The 17,930-nt window shown below is 49.9% G+C and overlaps 1 pseudogene; it reads left to right on the forward strand.

Annotated features, from left to right (window-relative positions):
* LOC147102544 (guanylate-binding protein 1-like) overlaps positions 1-14,963 on the forward strand; it is an 84,264-nt pseudogene extending 69,301 nt beyond the window's left edge.
* The last annotated feature ends 2,967 nt before the right edge of the window (positions 14,964-17,930 follow it).

The raw sequence follows: 17,930 nt of genomic DNA on the forward strand, positions 1-17,930 counted from the left end.
CTGCTGAGGGGAGAGTGTGTGTGGTTGCCTTGGCCTGGGAGTGGAGAGGAAGGAGTGACCCCAGGCCACCACTACCAGCAACCTACCTACCCACAACCATCAACTACAGAGGTGCCTGGAGAGGGAGGAGTAGAGGACAGAGGAGGAGGCCAGCTTTTACAACTACAGGAGGCCTTCCATCACTGCCTCCCAATTTGGCCTCCAGCCCAGGAGAGGGAGAGAGGGGAGAGGAATACCTCGCAGCTACAACTCGGAAGGAGGGGAGGAGCTGCCGCAACTCTCGACATCTGCAGGTGGGTGTCTTGTGCATTCCCCTAAAGACTTTGCATTCTAGGCGGGGGGAGGAAAGACGACGGGCCGGAAGCCTGGCCTGGGTTGGCTGGAGCCTGCCCAGGTGAAGTTTTTGTTTTTCTCCGCATCAGGAAGACCTGGTGTGGGCTGAGCCTGGGCTTTTTCCAGCCTGCCCAGGTGAAGGCGTCTTCTCCCCCTGCCCGAAGACCATCGACAAAGACTTTTTTGTATTCCATCAGGGGAGTGCACCCAGCCGACGCCCACCCACCGACCAACACCTTTAAGTGGGGACCCTGCCTTTGCGGCCCCCCCTTCTTCCCATCCCCCTCTTTCTCTCTCCTTGTCCTCACTCTGCCTCTCCAAAAGGCACCTCTTTTTTATTTTTCTATTGACCCATTGAGCAGAGGGAAGGAAGGGCCCCCCTCCCAATTAATACCATCAAGGGGAGAGGCGGGCCAGTTAATTTACACTCCCTCTGCTCTGGGAAAGACCTAACGACCAAGGCCATTAAACATCTTGGGGCCTGTGACTTTTGGGGTGGGTGTGGCTCTTCCTGAAAACCACCCCACGATGGCGAGCACTTCTTCGGCGGCGACGGGGCCGGCGATGACATATGCGGCGGCGGCGGCCAAAGCCTCGGCCGCTCCCGCTGCTGCTGCTGCCCCGTCCCGATTGATGACCATCAAGCTCGGGGTGAAGAGCTACACCCACCCCGACATGACTATTGAGGCGTGCGTCAAGGCTATGGCCGGGGTTGTCGGCCCTCCGGCCATAGTCGCCGCCTCAAAAATGTATGGGAAGGCTGTCTTCTTCCTGCAGTCCGAGCGGGCGGTGGCCCTGGCCATCGCTCAGGGGCTCACCGTGGGCGGGACTTTCCTGCCGGTGGACCCGCTGGAGGCCACCGCGCAGAGGGTCGTTCTGTCAGAGGAGCTGGCGCGACGCATGTCGTGGGACAACGTCCGGCTCGCGGTCAGTGCCATCGGGGCGGTGAAAGCGATGTTACCCCCCGACGCCACGAGGTGTGTCGAGGCGGCTCGGGCGCGTGGGGAGATCCCGTCCGAGCTTACTCCCGTTCGGACGGAATTCCTTATCGGCGCCTTGCCCCGAAACTCCCCTCGGGGATCGGTGCCTCACAACTTGAGCCGTCTCGAGGAAATACCCTCCGTGCTTTTTCATTCTGCGCGGAGGGGTTTCCTGTACGGGCTGCTCTTGCACACCTTCCACTTTGCCATCTTCGCCTGCCGTCCGGACACGCCGTGGCGTGCCATTTTACCTCCGGACGGAGGTCCCCAATGGGGGTCTCTCTATGCGGGAGTCCTCCCTTGTTCTATTGGGGACTTGGCCTGGAGGGTGTTGCACAGGGCAGTTCCGTGCAATAGATTTTTAAATAGGTTCACGGACTCCCAGACCGCCTGTTTGTTTTGCGGTCTGGAGGAGTCCGTGTTCCACGTATATATGGGGTGTGAGGTTGCAGCCCCTCTTCCATTTTTTGAAGGGGCTGCTCCTCAAATTTTGGTTGCACTTCAGTCCCACGCTTCTGATCTACGGTCACCCCGTGCGGAGGGGAGCGGGCAGGTTGGAGCACCTCCTCGTGGGCCTGCTCCTGGGCCTGGCCAAGAAAGCCATTAATTGGTCCAGGCAGCGGGCGGTCGAGGGGGTCGTCCGACCGGATTGCCTCCCCCTCTTCCGTGGCCTTGTTCGCGCCCGGGTGGCCCTAGAGATGGAGCACGCGGTGTCCGCCGGCATGCTCGAGCTTTTGCGTGACCGGTGGGCGCCGCGGGGACTGGAGTGCATAATTAGTTCAAATAATCAAATTTTAATTTGAGGGGTTAAGGGTTATTTAAGGGGTTATTGGATTTTAGTTACAATTTATTTGTTAATTTGGTTTCACACAAAGAAAGAAGGTGCCATCTGGAGGTTACAAAAAGGAACTGACTGGCACCCTCACAGTCTGGTCTATAAAAGTGTGGTTTGCACTCAGCGCAGACTTGGCAGTTCCTGGTCATGGTCCTGACCTCAATAGAGTAAGGCAGGTTGCGGGCCTTGATGAGGTGGAAGAACCTGGTGACCCCCGGGTGGCAGAGGTCATTGTGGAGGGCCCGCAGTCTATCGATCTGCGCGCTGGCGCAGGTGCCACGCGATAGCGCATCCGGGGGTTCATTTAGCTTCCCGGGCCGGTACAAGATCTCGTAGTTGTAGGTGGAAAGTTCGATTCTCCACCTCAAGATCTTGTCATTTTTGATTTTGCCCCTCTGCTTGTTGTTAAACATAAAAGCAACTGAACGCTGGTCAGTGAGCAGGGTAAATCGTTTTCCGGCCAGGTAGTGCCTCCAATGATGCACAGCCTCCACAATCGCCTGGGCCTCCTTCTCAACAGCGGAGTGTCTGGTCTCCGGGCCTTGGAGGGTTCGTGAAAAGGCCACGGGTCTCCCCGCCTGATTGAGGGTAGCGGCCAGGGCAAAGTCGGACGCGTCGCTTTCCACCTGGAAGGGGATGGATTCGTCCACTGCATGCATGGTGGCTTTGGCAATGTCCTCCTTGATACGGTGGAAGGCTAAGCGGGCCTCTGCCGTCAAGGGAAAAGAGGTGGACTTGATCAGCGGACGGGCCTTGTCCGCATAGTAGGGGACCCACTGGGCGTAATAGGAGAAAAACCCTAGGCACCTCTTCAGGGCCTTGAGGCAGTGGGGCAGTGGAAGTTCCATAAGGGGACGCATCCGGTCGGGGTCGGGGCCGATGACTCCGTGTTCCACAACACAGCCAAGGATGGCGAGGCGGTTTGTGCTGAATATGCACTTCTCCTTGTTATGTCAGGTTTAGGAGTTGGGCGGTGCGGAGGAATTTTTCGAGGTTTGCGTCATGGTCCTGCAAGTCACGGCCGCAGATGGTCACATTGTCCAGATATGGGAAAGTGGCCTGCAACGCATTTTGATCTACCATCCGGTCCATCTCCCTTTGGAAGATGGAGACCCCGTTGGTGACGCCAAAGGGAACCCTAAGGAAGTGATAGAGGCGGCCGTTTGCCTCAAAGGCAGTGTACTGGCGGTCCTCAGGGCGGATGGGGAGCTGGTGGTACGCTGATTTCAGGTCAATGGTCGAGAAGACGCGGTACTGCGCGATCTGGTTGACCATATCAGCTATACGGGGGAGTGGGTAGGCGTCCAGCAGGGTGTAGCGATTTATTGTCTGGCTGTAGTCGATGACCAGGCGCTGCTTCTCGCCGGTCTTAACGACCACAACCTGGGCTCGCCAGGGGCTGGTGCTGCCCTCAATAATCCCTTCTTTCAGGAGCCGCTCCACTTCGGTTTTAATGAAAACCCTGTCCCCGGCACTGTATCGCCTGCTCTTTGTGGCGATGGGCTTACAGTCGGGGGTGAGGTTAGCAAACAGTGGTGGGGGGGGTGACTCTGAGTGTGGAGAGGTTGCACCTGGTGCGCGGCGGGCAATTTGGAAGCTGCTGGCTGCGGACTGTGAGTGGGGGTAGGGGTCCACCGTACGCCATCGTAACACTTTTAAGGTGGCACTGAAAATCTAACCCCAGCAGGACGGCAGCGCAGACGTCAGGCAGGACCAGAAGTTTAAAATGATCGTATACGGTCCCGTCTACTACGAGTGTCACCACGCAGCAGCCGCCGATGTCCGCCGACTGGGACTCGGAGGCCATAGAAATCCGCTGTTGCGCAGGCAGGACTGGGAGAGAGCAACGCCGCACCGTGTCAGGGTGGATGAAGCTCTCCGTGCTCCCAGAGTCAAAAAGGCAGATTGTATCGTGACCATTTACCTTAATGTCCATTGTGGAACTGGCCAGTTGGTGCGGTCTCGCTTGGTCCAGTGTAACGGATGCCAGCGAAGGGGTCGGTGTGTCGCTGCGGGTATCAGATGAGGCGGTGTCGGGGGCCTGCTGCGTCCCGGCTGTCGTCCAAGATGGCGGCGTCCATGATCCCCATGTGGCTGGAGGCGTCCAAAATGGCCGCTGTACCGGTGATTCGCACAAGGCCGGGGAGGTCCAAAATGGCGGCCCGCATGGCCCACACGCGGCGCTGCTGGGGTTCGGGGTGGCTTTGGCCCTGCAGATGCTAGCGTAGTGTCCCTTCTTCCCGCAGCCCGAGCAGATCGCGTTTTTCACCGGGCAGCGCGCTTTGGGGTGTTTTGCCTGGCCACAGAAGTAGCATTTCTGGCCTTGGGGCACTGCTGTCTGGCCTTGGGACACTGCTGCGGTAGTTGGGCCGTTGTTGGGGTGTGGCTGGGGTGGCACGGCGCTATGAGGCGGTCCTACCGTGTCCCAGGCTGTCATTCCCCGTGGCGTCCACGGTGCAGAGGAGTAGGCATCCATGCCCTGATAGGCTGCATCCAACGATAGTGCGAGTTCAGAGGCCTTGTTGAGGTCGAGGTTACTCTGCTCCAACAGTCGCTGTCGTGTGTAATTGGATCTGTGGCCCGCTACAAAAGCGTCCCGGATAAGTTCCTCTGTGTACACGGCGGCCTTTACATCCTTACAACCACAGGCCCGGCCAAGCACAGACAGTGCCTGAAGGTATTCCACGGTCGATTCCCCAGGTTGTTGTTTACAACTCCCCAGGAGGTGCCTGGCGTACACTTCGTTCACTGGGCGCGTGTACTGGTCCTTGAGGAGCTTGATAGCATCCGCGTACGAGGTCGCGTCTTGGATGACCGAGTACACTCGGTGGTTCACTTTGGAGGTCAGGACATCCAGTTTGTCCTCGTCCGATTTGATTGCTTCGGAGGCGGTCAGGAATTTTTCAAAACACTTAAGCCAGTGAGTAAACTTGGTGGATGAGTCCGCCTCGCGATGATCTAAGTCCAGGCATGCTGGTGTGAGGATCTTCTCCATTATAAAAATGTTGTTAATAAAATTGATGCGCTATCAATTACTCATAAAAGACTGAGAGTTAGAAGAGTAACTAAAGGCTTTTATTAACAACAGAATGGAGGTCTGCCTCGAGTGGTCGACCGGTCCAGGATACCAAGGGCTGGGGAGCAGTCACCTTTATACTAGGACCTGTGGGAGGAGTCAGCCGAGGCATGTCCAGGCATGTACACAGTGGAATACAAACAGGACAAACAGTGGTTTACCACATCCAGTAACATAACCACTGTGCATTGACACTGAACCTTCATCCCAATTTCTAATTTTCTGTAGAAGCGCATTATACAGTATTCTAGTCTTTATTCTCCCCAGCCTGATATCACGGTCTTGATAATTGTATTCGGCCGAATCAAAGTGCAAAATTCAGCGTAATCTTCATAGTCGTATTTTCATCTGGTCCCACTTGCAATGCTGATCTCATTTTGTCCCAGTGCGACCTGGCACATCAGTATCTGGATATCTGCGAGCAGAGTGAGGTGTCCTTGGAGAAATGCCACCATCTCCTTCAGAAACTCTCTCTAGAAATGGAACAAAAGCTACAGGAGGGAACTTACACTCGACCCGGTGGCTATCGGCTGTACGCCGAGGACAGGGACACGATGGTGTCCAACTACCACTCTGTCCCTGGGAAGGGAATCAAGGTAAAAAGCTAGTGGTGGGTAAGACTTTTGTAAACAAAATATAAGCCGCGGGGTTGGGGGTGGCGGTGAAATCGGCTTAATGTAGCTTCTGCGAGTATTTCGTGAAAATCGCTGCTATTCATATTATCTGGGGTGAACTTGCTTCCTCAGCCGTGATCGTTCGGGGGGGAAAAACATACAATTGACGTTTTATTGTTTTTTTTTTTAAATACAAACGGGAAGTTAAAATGAAGCCCCAGAAAAAGAGCAAGAGTTCGAACGGCCATCTCTATTGGAGTTTGTGTTGGACAAAGCACTGGAGGTTCATGGTTCGTGCAATCAGGCCACTGGAAAATGCCTATAAAAAAGGTGTTGGGGTATATGGCTGGGATCCTGCCGAATAAAGCTCAGAATACTATCGTTTGTGATGCTTTAGTATGATATTTAAGGCACCGCACAAATTTGGTTCCCTAACATGGTGGGTGTGCCAGTCATTTCCATAAACTGTCTGAAGTCACTGATTATGGGAATTGACTGACGTTGCTTGATATCTACCTGTGGGATCATGCGACCCATGAGTGGTGCGCCCCTTGTGGCCTGAATAGGGTGTCCGTGTACATTACTGGGCAACCTCTTCATTTTATGTCGAGGCATACATTGGATGAGCATGGCTTGGTACATCTTACTTCTGACTAATTAAACAAGGGAACAATATGCTACCATATCACACTTCAAAAAGTCTTGCATTTATATAGCACCTTTCATGACCACCGGAAGTCTCAAAGTGCTTTTCCACCAATGTGGGAAATGCAGCAATCAATTTGCGCACAGCAAGGTCCCACAAACGGCAATGTGAAAATGACCAGATAATCTTTTTGTTATGCTGTCTTGAGATGCGTCTTGTTTGTCGATTTGGTACACTAACGGGTTTTTAAGCCTGTCTTTTCTGGAGCCTCTTCACCTCGGCAACTTCTGTTGGAATAGAATATTACAGCCCAGAAAGAGGCCTTTCTGCCCATCGAGCCAGTGCTGGTTCTCTGCAACAGCACTTCAGCTAGTCTCAATCCCATGCCTTTCCCCGGAGTCCTGCAAATGTTTATCCTTCAGGTAATTATCCAATTTCCTTTAAAAAAAAAGCCATGATTCCGTCCGCCACATTCCATAGGGAATGTGGCCGGCCAAGTGGAAAAAGTGCTAGTAGGTGAGCACTTTGGTGATAGTGACCATAATATGGTAAGATTTAAGGTGGTCATGGAAAAGGACAGGGATGGGCCGGAAATAAAGGTTCTAAATTGGGGGAAGGCCGATTTTAATAGGATAAGGCAGGATCTGGCCAAAATGGACTGGGATCAGCTACTTGTAGGAAAATCCGCATCGGAGCAATGGGAGGCTTTCAGAAGGGAGATTGAGATCATACAATGGCAACATGTTCCCGTAAAGGTCAAGAGTGGTTCCAAAAACCACAGGAAACCGTGGATGTCAGGGGATATACAAGAATGGATTAGGCAAAAAAGGAGGGCTTTTGGTAGATACAAAAGGCTAAAGATGGAGGAAGCCCTAGAGGAGTACAAAATGTGCAGGGGGATATTTAAAAAAGAAATTAAGAGATCAAGGAGGGGCCATGAAATAACACTGGTGAGCAAAATAAAGGAAAATCCGAAGATGTTTTATAAGTATATTAAGGGAAAGAGGATAACTAGGGAAAAAAATAGGGCCCATTAGGGACAAAAGTGGCAATCTGTGTGTGGAGCCGTAAGATGTAGGAGGGGTTCTAAATGAATTTTTTGCATCTGTTTTCACTATGGAGAAGGACGATGTAGACATAGAAATAGGGCGGGGGTACTGTGATATGCTCGAACATATTAACATCGAGAGGGAGGAGGTATTGGCGGTTTTAGCTGGCCTAAAAATGGATAAATCCCCAGTCCCGGATGAAATGTATCCCAGGCTGCTGTGTGAGGCAAGAGGAGATTGCGGGGGCTCTAACATATATTCAGGACCTCTCTGGCCACATGGGATGTGCCAGAGGACTGGAGAACCGCTAATGTAGTACCATTATTCAAGAAGGGTAGTAGGGAAAGACCGGGGAACTACAGGCCAGTGAGCCTAACATCAGTGGTAGGAAAATTATTGGAAAAAATCCTGAGGGACAAAATTTGTCTCCACTTGGAGAGGCAAGGATTAATCAGGGATAGTCAACATGGCTTTGTTAAGGGAAGATCATGTCTGACTAATTTGATTGAATTTTTTGAGGGGGTGACTAGGTGTGTGGATGAGGGTAACGCAGTGGATGTGGTATACATGGATTTCAGTGAGGCCTTCGATAAAGTCCTGCACAGGAGACTGATCAAGAAGGTAAGAGCCCATGGAATCCAGGGTACCTTGGCACATTGGATACAAAACTGGCTTAGTGGCAGAAGGCAGAGGGTGATGGTCAAAGGTTGTTTTTGTGACTGGAAGCCTGTGGCCAGTAGGGTACCACAGGGATCGGTGCTGGGTCCCTTGCTGTTTGTGGTCTACATTAATGACTTGGATATGAATGTAAAGGGTATGATCAGTAAGTTCGCAGATGATACAAAAATTGGTAGGGTGGTAAATAGTGAGGAGGGTAGCCTCAGTCTGCAGGACAATATAGATGGGTTGGTCAGATGGGCAGAACAGTGGCAAATGGAATTTAACCCGGAAAAGTGCGAGGTGATGCATTTTGGGGGGACTAACAAGGCAAGGGAATACACAATGAATGAAAAGACCCTAGGCAAGACGGAGAGTCAGAGGGATCTGGGTGTGCAAGTACACAGATCCCTGAAGGCGGCGGAACAGGTGGATAAAGGTGGTAAAAAAGGCATATGGGATACTTGCCTTCATTAGCCGAGGCATTGAATATAAGAGCAAGGAGGTTATGATGGAGCTGTATAAAACACTGGTTAGGCCACAGCTGGAATACTGTGTGCAGTTCTGGTCGCCACACTACAGGAAGGATGTGATCGCGTTAGAGAGGGTGCAGAGGAGGTTCACCAGGATGTTACCAGGGCTGGAGCGCTTCAGCTATGAAGAGAGACTGGGCAGATTGGGTTTGTTTTCCTTGGAGCAGAGGAGGCTGAGGGGGGACATGATTGAGGTGTACAAAATTATGAGGGGCATAGATAGGATGGATGCTGAGGAGCTTTTTCCCTTAGTAGAGGGGTCAATAACTAGGGGGCATAGATTCAAGGTAAAGGGCGGGTGGTTTAGAGGGGATTTGAGAAAGAACTTTTTCACCCAGAGGTTGGTTGGAGTCTGGAACTCACTGCCTGAAAGGGTTGTGGAGGCAGAAACCCTCAACATATAAGAAGCATTTGGATGAGCACTTGAAATGCCATAGCATACAAGGCTACGGGCCAAATGCTGGAATATGGGATTAGATTAGACAGGGCTTGATGGCCGGCGCGGACACGATGGGCCGAAGGGCCTCTATCCGTGCTGTATTACTCTATGACTCTAACACCCTTTCAGGCCGTGCATTCCAGATCCTAACCACTCGCTGTGTAAAAAAGCTTTTCCTCATGTCATCTTTGGATCTTCTGCCAATCACCGTAAATATGTCTCCTCTGGTTCACCACCCTCCACCAATGGGAACAGTTTATCTACTGTTTACAACCCTCATGATTTTGAACACTTCTATCAAATCTACTCTAAACCTTCTCTGCTCTAAGTAGAACAACCCCAGCTCCTCTACGTAATCCATGTAACTGAAGTCCCTCATTCCTGAAACCACTCTCTAAGGCCTTCACATCCTTCCTAAAGTGCAGTGCCCAGAATTGTTAAACAATGCTCAAGTTGTGGCCGAACCAGTGTTTTATAAACGTTGATGGCAGGAATGACGTATGAGCAGAGATTGGGTCAATTGGGCTTATACTCGCTGGAGTTTAGAAGAGTGAGAGTGGATCTCATTGAAACTTATAAAATTCTGACAGGACTAGACAGACTAGATGCAGGAAAGATGTTCCCGATGGCGGGGGAGTCCAGAACCAGGGGTCAGTCTAAGGATAAGAGGTAAGCCATTTAGGACTGATGAGGAATTTCTTCACCCAGAGAGTGGTGGACCTGTGGAATTCTCTACCACAGAAGGCAGTTGAGGCCAATTCATTAAATATATTCAAGGAGTTAAATATTTCTTAAAGCTAAAAGGGATCAAGGGATATGGGGAGAAAGCAGGGACAGGGTATTGAATTTGAATGATCAACCATGATCTCATTGAATGGTGGAACAGGCTCGAGGGGCCGAATGGCCTACTCCTGCTGCTATCTTGTGTTTCTAGATAGACTAGCAACGAGATGACATTCACCATCTGGGATGGGCTGAACTTCATCTCGGGTCCCTTCAAAATACCAAACAAACGGGTTAAATTGACGAGTAGCCAATCAGGATGGCCGTTCGTTGTTGAACACAGGTGCTAACTAGTTGATGGTTGAGGAAGCGGGGCAGATGTGTTGCTAGAGTGATTGACCCTCTAGGAGGCAAGGCAGCAGAGTCTGTGGCAACAAGAATGGCGAGTGTCTCACCTCCTGACTGCCCAAAGCCTCTCAATTAATCTACAAGGCACAAGTAAGCAGTGAGTTGCTGGAGAAAACACCAGTCACCTATAGTCCCGGAGGTGAAAATTCTTCAATACAAGCATGCAGGGAGAGCTTTGATTGATGTGGGTTAATGGGAATGTTGTAGCTATGTTGGAAGCCACTATAATTACAAGGCATGATGGGAAGCTTGGCCATCCTGACGGAAGCCTAGGGCTCGATTTCACCAGTGTGGGACGGGCTGGGGCGTGTCAGGTTTTTTTCCCCTGTCAGGACCCCGACTCCTATGTGATGTGGGAAAAAAAGTGATTTTCCCCTAATTGGGCACTTGATTTCCAGCATGTGGGAATCCCTGGCCCAATTAGTCTTTCCATCCAGAAAGTCGCCTCCAATGACATCAGTGCTGCTGCATTTAAGGTCTGCAAGCAGCCTTGCTTCTTCTGGAGACTGCAATCTTTATGCTGATTGTACTGAGGAATTTATTGTATGAATGTCCACCAGCAGGCAAAAATGTGCTCCACGATTTGATGAGCCCTCCCGCCAATCTCTGGTGGAGGGAGCAAGAACCAATAAGGAGGTGCTCTTCCCTTCCTCGGAGAAAAAAGCCACCACAACAGACTAAAGCTGTGTGGCTGCAAGTGGCCCAGGTGGTCAATGCCATCTGCATTCTGCAGAACCTGGCTGCAATACAGGAAGACCTTCTCCGCACAGGAAAAGTGAGTCTGACTTTCCCATCACCCTCAATCTGATCCCCATCGCCTCTCCTCACCAGCACTCCGCTTTGCCAACCTCTTCCTCCACATTCCACTTGACAGTGACATCCCTACACCCTTACCCATTCCCTCTCTATGATCACATTCACTTAACTATTCGACCATGCAGCCCTCACACTCTCCATCACTGATGCAATAAGGGCCCTTGGTTTCCTTCGAAGCATCGATGCTTTGGATTTTCTTCAATCATTCCTTCATTCTCATGCAAACTCCAGTTCTGTCCCTCATTGAAGGAAGAGAGAGCCCACAATAAGAGGGAAAGTGTGAGCACCGGAGGAGGAGGGCGGCCACCCTCAGTAGCCAAGCTCACCACCTCGGAGGCGGCGGCCCTGGAAATGGCCGGGATCGAGGAGGATTCCTAAGTGGGGACGGACAGGCGGGCACATCACAGCAAGCTGGTGACAATGGTTTGGCATCTCACTCATTGGCATTGCATGAGTCACTGGTAAATGAATCTGATGCACATTGTATAGTGCAGATGATCATAAGTCAATGTGTTAGGGCATGTAACCTTGGCCTCACAGCTCTAACTCTTTCCTTTACTCCCCCACAGGACCATCGACAGCCCCCGTCCCCACTGTCCAAGAGAATGAGCCTGAGCTTCCAGACTCCTCAGAGGAAGCTGCAACATCCGAGGGTGCAGCGTCAGCAGAATTAAGTGCACACATCACCAGCGCAGACACTAACATCTCGGTGGGACCTTCGGGACAGAGTAGATTTGTCATCTGGTGGATCACAGCTCACAAGTGAGCATCAGCAGATGGTGGAGACATGGACAGCAGTGGAGAGTCCTCGTCAGAGGGCGCAGGACGCTCCCAGCTCAGCTCCGCTGCATGTTGACCCTGTGCCTCCGGGTCCACCAGAAGGACAGCGGTGCTGGAACTCCAGGAATAGGTGCATGAGTCTCTGGCAGGTTTTGTCTCCAGGGTCGCTGCGAGTGTGGAGCAAATGGAGGAGTCCATCGCTAATATGAGCGGAGCCTTTGTGGAGGCGTTGGCGCATGAACGCATCACCATGGAAAGGATGGCAACCTCCGTGGAAAGGATGGCTAAATTAATGGTACTGTAGGCGAGGATGGCAAAGGTAGAGGAGAGGATGGCAACATCCATGGAAGAGCTTTGTCGCCAGGGTTTGGAAAACATGGTCATTGTTCAGAATAGGCTGACATCTCTCGAGGAGCGATATTCAGCTATTGAGCAAACAACTGAGACTTTCATGCAAGTCTGCTGCACTGGGACTTCCAGTGCAGAAATGGGTCAAGGCCCCCCTGAAGTGCAGCAAGGTGCTGTCCAGCCACTTGCTAGCTCTGAAGTGGGGTTGACCCATGAGAGGGATGTTGGTGGCTCCTCTCCAAGCAACATGGGTTGACGTTCTCCGATCCATCCTGATCAGATTACCGGTGACCCCTAATAGAATTACTGGCCTTACACCATATGAATTAATGACTGGTCATGCAATACGACTTCCAGAGACACTAATTTCTGGGCATACTGATACGAACCACTTAAAGATAGGATTAGAAGGTTTGTTGGAGTTATGTGAGCAGCTGAAGATGGTAAGGTCAGAGGTTAGGGATCAAGCCCAGGCATCTGACTTGAAAAGAAGAAGAAGTGAGGAATCTGGTTCCCGGGATGTACCACAGGTTGGGTCTTGGGTGATTTATAAAAGAAACTTCTGTGCGACCTGGATTCGCTCCACGGTGGAAAGGGTCCATTTCAGGTTCTCATGACTTGCGACACACGTGTAGGCTTAGACATGAGAGGAGGGGGAACGTTGGAAACACTGGGTCACAGGTAAAACCACTTAAAATTGAATCAAAACTGTTTCAGCCAACAGGAGGGCCATCAGCCAATGCCTTAATTATTTATTGCAGATAAAGAATGCAGCAACTGTACATCATCCTGGAAGCACCAGGAATCCTCTCTTGGCAGTCCAGGGAGACTTGGAACAGGAAATAAGGGGGAAATCAGAGGGTACGATGTGGACTTACCCTCAGGGGGCAGGGCATGAATTGACAGATGAGAGGCCATACAGGATAATATGGACATATGAGCAGGAAGGATTAAATTGTGCTCAGAATCGGAATGGCTCCACCAGTCTGAAGTTATAAAGGGTGAAAGTATAACACAATTAGGACTAGAGAACGGGAGTCAGCATGTATTAAGAGGCCCAAATGGCAAGGTGGTGGCAAAAGGTAATAATAAATTATGAGTCTCAACATGGGAGAGCTCAAATACTGTTTCAACCTTGGCACCTAATGTCTTTCCCCAGCCACTTGGATGTCGGAAGGGAGAAACCTGTAGCAAACTGATCTTTCACATAAATAGTTTGGAACAATGAGAATATTCTACCAATGTAAAGCAAGAAGAGACGATGCTAGTGTGTCGCGCCAAAGGGGCCGAGGTGTGACTTTGAGCCAGCTGTGTTAATATGCACAGACAGTGACCAACCCAACCATGTCCCCTACAAAAAATGGTAACATACCCAAACCCATTAAACTGTTCGAAGCAAACACCGGGACCAAAGAATGGGTTGGTTTTGGTCCAGACAGGAAATGTAATGCATGATAATGTACACCATGAGTTGGTACCAGTGGTACTAGACTTGATGGGAATCCCCGGTTGTGCTCAAATAAAACCCAGAAGCTGTGTCAAATACTAGCCAGACAAGTGCTGGAACAAGGGGTTAAAAGGGAACGGCCGTCCCTGGGCCAACGCCTCAAAAGGCAACACAGGAGAGATAAACTTAATGATGTGGCAGCCATATTTAAACACTGGAACCTCGATAGTTAATATGATTAATTCTGGAGCCCAGGTCTCTTATTTTACTATCCAGGGTTGCTAAAATTAAAGAAGTTCTAGGAGCAGAATCAGAACCAGGACTCCCAATTGACTGAGGATCAGGTGCTTACCGGTCTGCTTCAGGACGTGGCTGTCAGAGGCGCATGCCCAAACCACGAATAAAATTATTGAGGAAGCCTCCAAAAATGCTGCAAGGAATGTAACACATTTGGAAATTGGGTGGTGGAACAGAGCAGGGAAAATTTTGCCCAGATAAAAAGGTGAGGTACCCTTATGTATTAGCAACGAGCAATTGGCTAATCCAGCCCATCAAGGAGAGACTAGCCCAGGATAGCAACACAGGGGAATGGTGCAGGTATACCCCCACACAACTTGAATGTAAAGTGAATGGTGGCAGTCTGCTGGGACTATTATTGCAATACCAGTGATCGGACCGGGAACAGAGCCTCGAGATGTATATCGAGCCCAAAACATGGGAATCATTAAGGGGAATACATGGGGTAAAGTCTCATGATCGTTATATATGCATTAACATAAGATAGTTTAGTGGGAACCAAGTTGGAAGGTTGCACCACCCGTCAGGGAATAACATTTTGCCCTCATAAAAATGAGATGACCCAATTGCAGCCTGTGGATTTAATGCATCAAATAAAGGGGTAAACTGTACTATGGAGGCCATTGGAGCCCGTTTAACACCAACGCGGGCTGCTTATGTCGACAAAGGAAAGTACTGTGAAACCACTAACCAGAATACTTGAGTATGCAGACCAGATCGGAGACCCCCAGCCCGGTGTTCTGTTTCACCCCGGAGGTTACCGGTGAGGATTGGAGGAGAAGAATTGATCGATATACACAGACAAGAATCCACTTCAATCCAGGTGTCCGACGGCATCAAGAAGGAACTACCAAACTACCTCAACAAACTTGGGTATGAAGTGCCCCCACTGCCAGAACACATGGCGCAGCTACGGAAAAAGCCCACCCATCCCCAGAAGATGTATTACACGCTCCAGCAACAGAACAAGGACATGAAATAAAGGAGTGGAAATTAAGGTCACCACTTGGTGGGATGACTAATGGGACTGGGGACTGAACATTCTGATCCATCCGTGGATCCGCATAATAACGCATGCATTAATGGTGATTCAACTGTCGATTGTTGTATATCTCCTTCATGACGTCTGGATGGGCCCGGCGAAGGAAGGCCAAAAAGGTTGGCTAAAGCAATAACCTGAGTAATGGAAAAAGGTGAAAGCACACCTCTTAAACCAGGCCTGTATCAAAGTATTTAGAGCAATCCAAGACAGGTGGGTCTTTAGCAGCTAAAGATAGGGAGTATGTAGTGGTGTCCTAAAGACAGAAAATTGAACTTCGGAGCATGGAATGTGCAACAAGTGATCGACCGGAGAGAAGGACACCCATCGTATGCAGAGAGCTGAAACGATGCAACATTGATATAGCGGCCCTATCTGAAACTCGACTAGCAGAAGTAGTTCAATTGAAGGAGGAGAAGGGGGGGTTACACATTCTACTGGAAAGGGAAGCCAACGGAAAACCCCCGGATCCATGGAGTTGGATTTGCCATCAAAAATGAACTTGTTAGCCAACTCTCCGAATTTCCTGTGGGAATCAATGAACGCCTGATGAAAATGCGTCTAATCCTATCTAACAATCAGATGGCAACAGTTGAGTGCTTATGCTCCCACCCTGGATTTGCTAGATGAAGTAAAGGAGATCTTCTATGCTGACATGGATGAAATCTTGTCTGGTATCCCAAAAGACAATAAAGTCATTCTTCTTGGGGACTTCAATGCAGGATCGGTCAGGATTATCAACTATGGAAAGGCATCATAGGAAAAGATGGTATCGGAAAGTCCAACTCAAATGGACTACTTCTTGTCACTAAATGTGCCGAGCACAGCCTCAATCACAAACACTTTCTTCTGACAAAAAAAGTACAAAACCTCCTGGAGGCACCCCTGCTCAAAATTGTGGCATCTCATTGACTATGTCATTGTACGGGCAAGGGATCGTCGTGATGTTCTGGTCACTAGGGCCATGTTCAGCACTGATGACTGCGGGACAGATCATCACCTTATCCGAGCAACTATGTCCCTCAAACTAAAGCCCAAGATACGTGCTCAGAAGCAGTTCCGGCCAAAATTAAACATTGAATGTCGTGAGGACACTGCAATACAGCAGTGCTTTCAGGATTCCATCAGGCAAAGTCTTCCAAAGGAATACCCACATGATACTGGAGAACATTGGGAACTGCTGAAAGCCACTATCCTCAACAACTCCCAGAACATACTCGGTTTCAAGTCCAGGAAACATCAGGACTGGTTTGATGAGAACGACTCAGAAATTGAACAGCTCATAGAAAAGGAAAGGGAAAGCTTTCTGCGCCTGGCAAAACAACATCAGCAGCAAAGCCAAAAGAGGCTCATGCCAGAGTTAAGGCAGATGTCCAGCAGAGAATAAGGGAGATGAAGACCAACTGGTGGTCTCCAAAGTTCCGAGAAATACAACGTATGGCTGATACTGGGGACTCCAGAGGCTTCTTCAGTGCCACCAAGGCAATTTTCGGACCAAGCTACCGTGGCTTAAACCCCTTAGGCTCTAAGGGCGGTTTAACTCTGCTCAAGGACAAGGAGGCAATTGACACAAGATGGAGGGAGCATTTTCAAGAACTGCTCAACCGACACAGTAGCGCAGATCTGGAGTCAATCAATTACCGCAGAGACCAGAAAGGGAGGAAATGGGGGCTCCCCCAAGCATTGTAGAAGTGCAGAATGCCATCAGGTCCATGAAAAACAACATAGCTGCCGGCTCAGATGGGATTCCAGCAGAAATCCTTAAAAAAAAGGTGGCCGAGTCCCTGACACACATACATGCCTTTTTCCTAAAAATATGGCAGCAGGAAGAAATTCCACAAGATCTCAGACGCTTTGATTGTTACTATCTTTAAAAAGGGGGAAAAGTCAGTGTGTGGTAACTGCCGAGGTATCTCCCTTCTTCCACAGGAAAAGTGCTTGCCCGTGTCCTTGCTAACAGACTTTTGCCGTTATCTGAGGAGGTGCTTCCGGAGTCGCAGTGTGGTTTCCGACCAGAGGAACAGCTGATATGATCTTCACAGCACGTCAATTACAGGAGAAATGCCATGAACAAAAGCAACCACTGTTCATGGCATTCATAGACTTAACTAAAGCTTTTGACACTGTCCACCACCAGACTTTATGGCATATTTTGTCTAAGCTTGGTTGCCCCAATAAATTCATCTTAGTTCTGAGGCTGCTACATGACAACATGTCCGCAGCAGTTCTCAGCAGCATCGGTTCTATTTCAGAGCCCTTTACAGTTGAGACAGGAGTAAAACAGGGCTGCATCATTGCTCCATCCCTTTTTGCAGTGTTCATCTCAGTTATCCTCCATCTCATCAGCAATGATCTGCCCACCGGAATTCAAATCCTTCACCGTACTGATGGCCGACTTTTTAATCTCAATAGGCTTAAGGCCAAGAGCAAAGTCTCCATCACTACTGTAATGAAATGTGTTTGGCTTGCCTGTATTCGTTTTGCACTCATGTATATTACCCTCCCCCACACGGTGTATAGTTTCACTTCCTCTTCCCTGACTTCTCTGACTCATTCCTGTGAGCCAGTCAGTGTGTTGAGATGTTAGCTCTGATCTTAGTGATTAAAAGCCAACTTGTTAAAGTCTATAACTTCTAGTTTTGCGGTTATTGAACGCACATCAATTTTAATCACTAAAGAATACTAGGATGGATCGACTCCTAAAACCAGAGCGTCTGGATTTGGATCCACATTCTGCTGAAGCATCAAATCAATTTGGACACTGGCTCAAATGCTTCGAACTCTTCGCGAGAGCCTCATCCGCTTGCGAGGTAGATAAACTGAGTCTACTGACTACTCGCGTTAATCATCGGATTTATTCGTTCATCCGGGACACCACCTCTTCTTACACGAAGGCCATCACTATCCTGA

Source organism: Somniosus microcephalus, chromosome 21 (assembly GCF_052327205.1).
Source record: "Somniosus microcephalus isolate GS21.2 chromosome 21, FLI_Smic_1.0, whole genome shotgun sequence".
Lineage (NCBI taxonomy): Eukaryota > Metazoa > Chordata > Chondrichthyes > Squaliformes > Somniosidae > Somniosus > Somniosus microcephalus.